The following is an 11,623-nucleotide window of genomic DNA, read 5'->3' as shown; positions in this document are numbered from 1 at the left end:
TCATCGTCTGCGTACCGTAAACGGATTCTTCCCGGAGGGCGTATTACGTAATACGTAATGAAAAAACCTAATTATCACATGTTAAACAGGTAGCTTACAGAATCGATTGTGGGAGAAAGTATACTCGTGCATTAAAGGTGAGACTCGTATACGCGATGAGTCGACGATCGATTAACCCTTTTTCTCTTAAAATGTCTTAAATACTTAGGCTAGTATGAATATTTTGTCATAAATAGATTGTGAGATTTGATATCGTTTTTTTTTTGATAAGAAGACAAAATTTTTAATATTTGGCATTTTCCAACAATTTATAAATGCGAAACAATTATGTTTTGATAAAAGTTAAAATTAAAAGAATCTGCTTTTATTCTTAAGAGTAAAAGTAAATTCTCGAAAGTAAGTAAAAAGGACAAAATTACATATCAAGGAAAAATTATGTTATCTATGTTCATGAATCTTAGGCTACATAAGATTTATCGACTTTGATATTAAATAATTTTATCGCTATTAATCGTTTGATAATGAAGTAACCGCCATTTTTCTTGCCTTGGTTCCAAGTTTTTGCGATCGAATCAACGTTTAGTTCCGGGACACCCTGTACGGAACATCTAATTTGAATTGCAAATGTGGCAAAACGTCAAACGAGAACATTAATCACTCTACGTCTCACTCGCCTTCATAAGATTACATACACATTCCTCTCTTTCCCTTTCTCTCTCTTTCTTGATGTGTGTATGTGTGTGTGTGTGTGTGTGTGTGTGTGTGACTAAACAATCTTTTCCTCATAAATCTAAAAAACAAATTGTTTTTTTAATTTTATTATATTATCAAATATTTAAATATTAAGACAAATATTGTATTTATTTATATTGTTTTTTCTATTATTATAATAATTTTATAATATATTATTTTATAATATAATATTTATATACATATACATACTAAACTTAAAAATCTTTTACAAGGACTTATAATTTCTTATATTCTTTTTTAAACTATATTTTTAATAAAATATGAATTAATTAGAATTTGCATGATAATACTGTTTGATAATTTTTAGTGAATATACAAAATGTAAGATTCAAGATCATTATGTATCTTTTTATAAGTATAATAATAATAGATACTCAACTATAATTTTATTCGTTAATGCAAATTACAACTGTCAGAGTTTCATTTAATATTGACATTGTATGCAATCTTCGTATTAAACGCAGAATCGGAAAGTCGCGATTACCGCTAAATGTAGAGCTAAATAAAGGTGAGAATATGTGGCAACGGTGTTCTGTTACCGTATAATTAGTGTTAAATGTGACAGTCTGGTCTTGAGTTCAATTTGTCTAATATGATCATGACACGCGATTTAAACACGAAACGAGAGTCGGGCGGGGCGTGCTGAGAATGCGAGCCATTGTCTTTCGGGCGTATGCGCCACGCGGTGTATTAATAAATCGTGCACTGTGCACGCGGTATCGAGATAATCTCCAGTCCTTCTCAATCCTTCTCGACCGCTACTGTGAAATAGCGCGCGGCCATAAAATTCAAATTAGATGGAACATTAGTTTTAACTTGTGCCAAACAGATAAATTTATCGCTTACCAATAAATTTGCCAATAAATTCTTTTATTCTAGGAATTCTAAAAAAACAACATGATGTAAAATGTCTGGTTTAAATATGATCGGTTTCCAATATGGTTCACGTATGTCGATCATCTATGATTTTTTTTTAAGGTTCTAATTGTACCGTCCGTACAAAAATCACCATTTTTGTGTCGTAAGTATATTTTATTAATGATAGGTATATATAAATTTTATGAGATAATTTTATATAAATCTTCACGTTTTTTAAAAATATTTTTTAAAGAAATTTTTAAGCTTGGATCATACTCTTTCTCTTTCTCTTGAATTAGACTTTGGTACTTTACAGCCACAATACTTCTGTTGTGACGTTAACAACATCATCGCATGTGGTAGATTCGATGTTTAGTTTTCCTCAGGGTTTTCGCATCAATCAGCGAGCTCTTGTTGTGTTTGTTACTCGAGAGTTTCAAGCTAAAAGGATCCCTACATATAGGGGTCTTCAGAAAATTGTAACATCCGACAAGGATACAAGTTAAGAGTGTTCTGACTTTTAGACTTTAGAAACGAAGTCGGGTAACAGGAGTACGAACCAGTTGCGTAGATACGATGGAGATTGTGCGATCTCTGAACCTGATATATACATTACACATTACGGTGTCTCTCTCAAGGCTCCTTACGGGAGCGATAAGTATGCGATTTATGTGCCTGGGCGATGTTGCGCTGTATTGTACTGCATATGCGTGTGCGTGTCACAACTTGCCGCGGATTGCATCAGCGATACTTTCGAGTACGATAGTCCATTGTTGCGTAGCAATCGCGTATTATCGTATGGCACGCACGATCCGTTTCCACTCACGATCACTCCGTTACTTTCGTCGCGGCTCGCCCATACCTCTTTGCCGATTAATTCGCCGTCCGGTCGACCGCGATGATGGGAAAGATACACGTGCTTTATCCCCGACATGCAATAATGAGTATAGACAAGTTTATTATACGTATTAAAAGGCTTAACACGTATAACGAGTTGTATGCAGAATCTCATTTCCCTACTCCCAATTCTATGCTCTTAACTTTCAACTATTTAAATTACTTCGAATGACGGACATTGCCATAAATATGTGTGTAAAATATAAATATATATCTAAAATCTATAAATTTAAAGGTGTAATATATAACGTTTAATTTAATTATTTGAAGAAGTTCTTGCCTTCATCAATTTTTTTAGTCGAGAGACAACCGAATATTTGACGGAAATTTCCATCTAAATAGATATTCACCATTAGTCAATATATTAAATATATTAATTAATATATTTAATAATAATTGCGTTATTAATTTCGTAATAATAAGTTCGTTAGTTAATATATTAAATAAAGACCATAATTTGCATCAAAAGTTTTCGCAGTTATATTTGTTAAAATGAGAAAAAGACGATATATTACACGATATATTATTTAACGATTCGATTAGCTCTTTTTTTAGAAAAATCAAAATTCTTATGTATGACATTTGTCGGATATATCTGAGGATCCTTCACGGCATGGCCCGTGAAACGGGTTCCTCGCAGGTGAAGGTGCGACGAGGCATAGCGCGTCCCGGAAGTAGGTGCGTCCAACGTAGTTCCTCCTTTCGAGGCCAGGACGTTCTTAATAGTCTCGCGATCACCATTGTCATCGTTACGCGCTCGATATTAGCAATCGTGCTTTCTCGTGTTGTCGGCAAGCAAGTGTAAAAAAGAAAGCGAGGAAGAGAGGAAAAAGCTACTTCTTATTTGGAATAAATATAAAAATGAATGTTACACTTTTTCTCGTAAAAAAAACATAAATATAAATATAATAATTAAGGATTTTTCATTTTAAAGAAAGTTTATAATATTGGAAACATGTGCGCTGGGCTTTAAATTTTCAAAGCTTGGATTTTCTATAGAAATATTAATAAAATTCCTATGTTTAAAAAAATTTTTTCAAAATTAAGATTAAAGGTGAAAAATAAAAAATACAACATTGTATAATATCTTATAATATATATATCGTTTAATCGACCTCCAATGAAAAAATGTAAATAATAAATTAATCTATTATATTGATTTTATGAAAACAAAACAATTTTGTTTTTTACCGACAATTCTCTCTCTCTCTCTTTCTCTCTAATAAAGTTATATTAAAACACTTTTCTGTACCTATTAAAAAAAAATAGAATATTATTAAATTTCCATTATTCCCACATAATGATTAGAAACAAAATTAATTAACTGAAGATAAAAATAATATAGATCCATTTTCATATTTTTTTATCCAGATTAGCTAATTAAACTATATCAAGGATTTATACATCGTCAAGATATCTCATGCTTTAATATGGGAATTATTAATGTTCTTTTAATATAATGGTGTCAGAAATTAAAAATACAAAAATAATATAAATTCAAGTATATATGCTAAAGAAGAGAAAAAAGGAAAATGTATGTATATTTGTCGACGAGGTGCGGGGGGAGAGAAAGAGAGAGAGAGAGAGAGAGAGAAAGAGAGGTGAAGTCGGTCGTAATCTGTGGGAGAGGACGAGGAGGCAGCCAGGCATGTCCGAAGGAAAGGAAGCTCCGCGGACCTCAGTTCCGCTCGTTCTCGTCTTCCTATCCGATTCTCTCTTTCTCTCTCCATCTCCTTCGTAAGAGCTCGTACGAGCCACTGATTCCAAGCCGAGTGTACTACGACGACGACCGCTCGCCGTTCGCTAGGGCGTGGGTGTGTACGTGTGCGTATGCGTATGCATACGCGTACAACGTGCGCGTTGCACGCCTGTGGAAGCGACACACTCCGCTACCTCTCTTAGGCCACTTACCTTCTCCCTCCAGCCCCGTGGGATGCGAGGACGATTCGTTTGGGAGATCAAATGCGTCCAATGGGTTTGCCCTGGCGATTCGGGTCTCGAAAGAAATTTTTTAAATTTTTTAGGAAAGAAGACCTCAAATACCTTGATAATTGACTATTATTAATATAACGATGACTAATAATTGAGGGGTCAAATGCTCTTAGTATTTTATTAAAGATACATTAAAAATAAAAGAGGTAAAGATTTCTTTATCCAGATTATTTAATTAAACTATATCAAGGATTTTTACATCATCAAGATATTTCATGCTTCTAACATGGGAATTCAAATGTTTTTTTTTTTTTTTTTTTATATAATGGTGTCAGAAATTAAAATGTTATTGTAAATATAGAAGCTAAATTATTATTTTAGATTGAAAAATTTTTTCTTTTTTATGCAAAGCAACTTGTTGGATTGGAAAGATTATTAATTATTTATAAATATAAGTAAAACTATAATTAAAAAATAAACTTGAATATACGTCAAATATGTTCCTTTGCTTCTACATACAATTATTAAAAAAGTAATTTAATATGCTAGTAGCGCAAGAGTTTATAAGTTATAAATATTTCAAAGATTTTTTGGTGTATACAAATAGAAGAATAAATTTGAAGCACGACATAAAAACAATTCGTTCTATCTTTTATGTATCTCTTATTTCAACAAAATTCTAAAGGTATGACGTATGCATCGTCTCTTTGCGAGAGACTTTTAAGTTCGTGTTACGCTTCGGCAAATCGTTGCTTAGCGTTCAACCGCGATCCCGTCCGGAGCGGGAAAATGTTAATTTGCATAAATGATCGAGGGATCTTCCCGCATCCCGGAAAACGGGCGAACGCTACGTGACACTAATGCCGCCTTTCGCATAGTAATCGAGGAAGCAATAGTTTCCTGGAACGCGGTCTTCTCCTTAATCGGTAATTCGACTCCTGGTAATACGACACACTTGCCCAAGATATTCAGCGCGTGCATTTACGTCGTAAAAGTGTAATTGGATATTTTAATCGGCATATGAGCTACGTATTTAATATATATTTATAAAAATCATGGATAATATTTGAACTATCCAAAAAGAATAACGCGTCGAGATATTCGATGGCGTCTTATACAACAGTGTTTTAGAAATTGTTCTAAAATTTATTTACAATATTATATAATTTTAATATTAAAAGCTATCAAAAATATACAGTTAAAAATGTATAAAATATAACTAAAAAAAAAATCTATATTAATATTTCAAAATTTAGCAAAAATGTGATCCTCCAATAAGATTACTCCCAGACCTTTCGACGCACCTTCTCTCAAACCTTTCAATACTCAATTGCGATTAGATTATCGCTCCCTCGTCTCGCGCGTCTGATCTCGTGTCTAGTCTCCTTTCGCCACCCTCGATATCTCGTCCCTATCTCTTCCCTTTTTGTGTGAGTAGTCCACTTACGCGCGTTTCCATGTTCATGTGAGTCGCGCGAAGCACGGGAAAGAGAAAGAAGAGAGAGAGAGAGAGAGAGAGAGAGAAAGATCCCGGACGCCTGCATCGCCGAAGAATGCCGTGTAATGATGCTGCACATCCGGGACGACGGTTGGAATACCCTTCCCCGCGCCCCCCCACGCCCCTTGTCTCGTTGCCGCCGTCATCGTCGGCGTTCTCCACTCTCCATCTACCTTGTACATCCTCCTCGGCTTCCGAGATGCTTCTGTGGTGTGGCACAGGCCGTGTGGCCTGAGCGGCGAGAGGTGCGCGCGGTGGCGTAATCGCTCTCGAGAAGAGGCTGCTCTTCCTTCGGTCGCGATGCATCGCCGTGGGGCGAGAGATAAAAAGAGAGAAAGAGAGAGAGAGAGAGAGGGAGAGAGAGGGAGAGAGAGGAAAAGACCGGATTCCAGTAAAGGTCTCTCGTCATCGCTTTTCGACACACAATCGGCGGAATGCACGCGCCCGTCCCGATTACCCTGGATTGAAAGCGATATAAATCGAGGAGCGAAATCAATAGGCGACGAACGTATGATTTCAGCCTAGAAATGTCTCACACTCGCTTGTATTAATTTGTGATTAAAATAATTTTTAGTTACCATTAATATTATTTTTCTTATCCTTATAAATTATAGTATCTTATGTATATATATATATATATATATATATATATATATATATATATATTATGTCCTTTTTTTAAATTGTAGTCTTATGCTTGAAATGCAGATACCTAGAAAAGAAATTTTTTCGATCAAATATTTAATGGGTTCTTAGTCTGACAATTTTCGCAATTTTCATAATAATAATTAAAAAGGAAACATTTTAGTTTATGGCATAAATAAATTGCAGATGTATAAATATAACTTTAATATATAATCTTTCGTAAATTTCGTATCTTGCTTTTTAATTTAGACATAAAGTTCTTTAAATTAGATTCAAAGAGTTCTTGAGTTATTTTCCTTGTATACTTGATAATTTAAGACCGATCATTAATTTCATTTTAAGATATGTCTGGTGACATTCTTCGACAGTCGTTCGATTGTCGCCAATAAAATAAACAAAAAAAATCCGTGACAAGACTCATCGGTCGGAATGCAAAATTTAAGAATTGATGTCTCTGACGTGCGCGTTTATTTGAATCTGCATCAAATAGAATCGTCTGGGAAGTGGTTCCGTCCAAAATGCAGATATTTGTCGTAAACTAAGTCGTGCGTTGCATTATTGATTTTATATGGAAATTTTATATCCACCAAAAACATGCCCACTTGTTGAGCGAATAAAATATTACTAAATGTTTTCTTGCTTATTTTGCAACACGAGATCATATTAAATTATCGCTAAATATCGAAACTAAAACGTAGTTGATAATAACGAATTAACGAAAAATCGTCATCTAATATCAAGAAATCTATCTAATATCAAGAATAATTGCCTAAGAAATTCTTTTTTTAAATTATATTTCTCCATAAAATGTAATCTTGAAATTAATACAACTTAAAACAAAATTTTGTTTTTAAAAAATAATTTCTCTTGATAATGATATGAAATTGAATGCTTCACTCATACTTCTTCTAATTAAGTTGCTATTAGTCGTTCTTTTCTAGGATTCTTATACATATAATAATTATATCCAACGCAGACGTTCGGACGGATATATATTGTATATCGTTAGAATATAACGATGTTCGACCAGCGAGATGAAAAATGACGTGGTGGAAGATGTATCGGGGAAAGAGAGTGTTGGGGTAGTCGTCAAAGTTGCTATAGGCCGTAACAAAAGCCGACGGAAGAGAAGAGAAACTTCAACGAGGGTCGCGAGGGTGAAGCTTGCCTGCCTGCCTTGCCTGCTTGTCTGACTCTTTTTCTTGTCGTCCCATCTCTCACTTGTTGCCTAACTTCGTCTAGTTCTCGTCTTACGTGACGGGCTTTTGAAAATCGAATCGCTCGTAGATGCGGGGAAATATTTTCGTTCGCCGTGGCATCCCTTCATCGGGAACGCATAAGCATCTTTTCCCGTCGTAAGAGTGTTAGAATGAAGGATCGGATAGGGTAATAAAAACGAACTTTCTTATAAAGATTTATAAGTTAAACCCCTGACTGACAATAATATTGCCTAATAGATTAAAATTTTCTTCAAAAATCAAAAGAGCTAAATAATATTAAAAAAATCTAGAAAACTCCACGACTTGAGACAACCCAAACAAAATTATCACGTGTTGCACTGTATTGAATCGACGTTTGACATTAATATTTCATATACGCATTTTAAAAGATAAATTGAGCTTCAAACATGTAAACAGATAACATAATCCTGTTTTGCATTTGATTGCAACTGAGCTATCTTAATATAGATACAACTCGTTGCTAAATAAACGATATTAATATAAAATTAGCATCGTAAATCCGTTGAGAAATATCAATATGAAAATTGTCAAAATATCTGTGGCTAAAAAGATATTCGACATACATATTGATGATACATATGAAGAGTCTACAAAGATAACAAGTGTTGCGCAAAAAATCCTCATCTGTTAATTGCGACATTTTTAAGATACCGATATCTCTTGCTAGCTTAAAATCTTTAAAAGACGGAGAATAATTCAAATAAATGAAATTAAAAACAGATTACATTCGGTGAATCGTCGTACGTCGAATAGCTCAATCAACGATACGATGACGTTTAGAGCGTCACGTGACCGTTAATTAATAACAAGTGACATGCAAAATATGAAATAATGACATGCGCGCGTGACAATTTGTTAATTTCGCATCCGGATACGTTGACCAATTGCTTCGTAACATTATGCAAACACGTGCAAAATTTCTGCGGAACTATATGACTGACACTGAAAACCGATTGCGAGAAATGAACGAGACATATAAGCAGATTCGATGAATTACTCACCGTCACGATAAAGCCGTGCTACGTGGCGCCGGGAAGGAAGAAACACGAACTTCGGTCGATGACGAGGATTTTACCGCAGACCGGTTTGATTAAACGAGACGTCTGAGACATATAAAAAATCAATATTAACATGCAATTACATTATAAATCTTAATACGCAATTAAACAAATATTAATAATTATTACGCAATTATTAATAGCAAGCTTAAAATACGGGAGTTTTCTGAAAAGCTCTCTACAATTCTCTCATGAGGTTAATTGTTTCTCGTTCTGTCTTAAAGTAGAGATTATTGACGTCTCACGCAAATTCATTGGTATCATTGCGCGAATAAAGTATCGCGTCAAACATTGAATATTAAATCAATAACCGTGGCAAATGCTTTTAAATCACGGGGCGTAGCTTCTTCTTCGAAAGAGCGGGGAATCCGGCCGCAATCGACGATGAATGTCTCGACGATCAATATAAACGAGACACGAATTAAATGTATATTCGGTCGCGAGTAGAAGACCGGCTATGGGGCCAGTCGGCGCGCGTAGGAATTTAATTTGCGCGGCGATACCGCTTAATTTCCGCCGTCCAAAATTCCGAGACGCTCAGAAACGCGCCGTTAGATTGGCGATAGTCCCTTTCCATGGGTGATTCTAAATAGTGCTTAGACGACAACAACGACGACCACGACGACGATGATGAGGATGTTCCAATTATTTTTACAATTTACTCTTTCACAATCGATTCTTAGAAAATATATTGAGCGCGCGAGCATCATCGCCATTAAATTAATACTGTTAAAATGATTTATTAAGTCACAGTTCGTGTAAATAATAAATGCTGGAAAAAAATTTCTGAATAATTTGCAGATGTTTCACAGCTTCATTGTAAGTTCAGAAAGACTTCTTTAAAAAAGTTGTAAAAATAAATGATTTGTTAACATAATATTTAAAAAATACTAATAATGTATTATTTTAATCTAAAAGTATGATAAAAGATTTTCAAAATAAATATGGCATTAATAATATAATAATAAACCAGAAATAATGAGAACGAGTAAAAAAAGAGAGTGACTAAATAGGAGATAAAAAATGCAATATATTTGGCTATTCTAGAATGGCTATTCTACGATTAGGTAGCACAAGTTAATCTAATTGATGAAGAGCATTCGTTTGCCAAAATAAAGTAAACATTTTAACGATATATAACGCTTAGTCGAACGCATTGCGCGCGCACGATGTTTTCTTTTTTCTCTTTTTTCATCCTGATTACACAAATTAGCTGTCTCGAGGCGCACTGCCGCTGTCGAGAACGATTCGCAGTTAGGCTAATCGACGCGCTTGTAGACTGTGTTCTTGTTGGCTCTCGACAGCCATAATAAGCCCATGATTACCGCAGTGATAATACACCACGTGTTTCCCTCCATTACTTACAACGTCGCTCTTTTCATTCCTTTTTCTCGTTCATCTTTCTCTCTCTCTCTCTCTCTCTCTCTCTCTCTCTCTCTCTTTTCGCTCTGTTTTTCTTTCCTTTTAAATAGTCAATATTTATTTTCAATTTCTATATCAATCTTTTTTGTTATTTATGTTTTTATGACTATCACAAAAAGTTAATTTTATTTATTGCACATACTTCTCTATTAATAGGCTATATATAATTTATTTCCTTTTCTCATATTTTTCTCTTATTATTTGCGTTTAATTGTTCTCAGCGAAATTTCAATTTCACACAAAACAATATAATTATCTTTATCTACATCTCTATCCATTTTTGACTTCATCTATCTACATTTCTCTTCTATCGCGTTGCTTTTTCTGCGATGGTGCCGCGATGTACCGATGCAATAAATTACATATCGTCCTCATTAGGCTCGCTTTCCACCATTTCTCGTTCGCAATGCTCGCTTTTGCCGCACGATTATTACTGGGATTAAGGCAGATTCTCGCGCGCGATATGCCCCGTGAAAATAATGTTCCTGACGTTTCCAGCGCGGAAACGATATTTCCTAACTTATTGGCGCGATGTTGTACAACGTTCGATCGTTATCACGGATTATTACATACTGTGTTTAAGTGATACCAGAAGCTATTCAAAATATTAATTTTGCGCTTGTCTAATTGGAACGAAATCCACACGAACTCGATTAAACGAATTTGCCGCCTCGCAAATTCGTGTTTAAATCCTTTTTATCTAATTCGTTTATTTTTGAAAATGGTTTGTGACTTACTCATTCGACTAATTTATCGAAATATAAAAATCTGTTGCTTTTTCTGTATCTTTTGTCTATCTAATTCAGCGGAACATAGAATAGAAAATTTTTTTAAATATTTTTATATGCATGATATCATGAGCTATGAATATGTAATAGCATAACTATATACTGTAAAAAATGTATATATTATTTACGATATATAATCACATTATTATATTAAATATAATATATAATCATACAATATATAATATGAATGATATATAATAATATATCAAAAGAGAAGGTGATGTTGAATATTAAAATTGATCTTTTTATTTAATTGTCATGAGCTATTTGTCTTGTAATTAAATTTTTATTATCGAGGTTTTTTCTATATATTTTATTTAATTTATTACACGAATTTTCATTCAATTTTAAATAATAAAAATTTAATTCAAGATCAGATTATATAATCCGTAAAATACACGATTCGCTCTTTCTCTCAATAATTTTCTATTTCAGCGTTTGTATAGAGCTGTGATAGTTTTTATAACAACAAAATTACTTGTTTTGCAAAATATTTGTTTCATATAAAATGCACATGTGTATGACGCAAAA

The sequence above is a fragment of the Anoplolepis gracilipes genome, chromosome 4 (assembly GCF_047496725.1).
Source record: "Anoplolepis gracilipes chromosome 4, ASM4749672v1, whole genome shotgun sequence".
NCBI classification, from domain to species: Eukaryota; Metazoa; Arthropoda; class Insecta; order Hymenoptera; family Formicidae; genus Anoplolepis; species Anoplolepis gracilipes.
The sequence above is the reverse complement of the archived record's forward strand: the minus strand, read 5'-3'. Positions refer to the sequence as shown.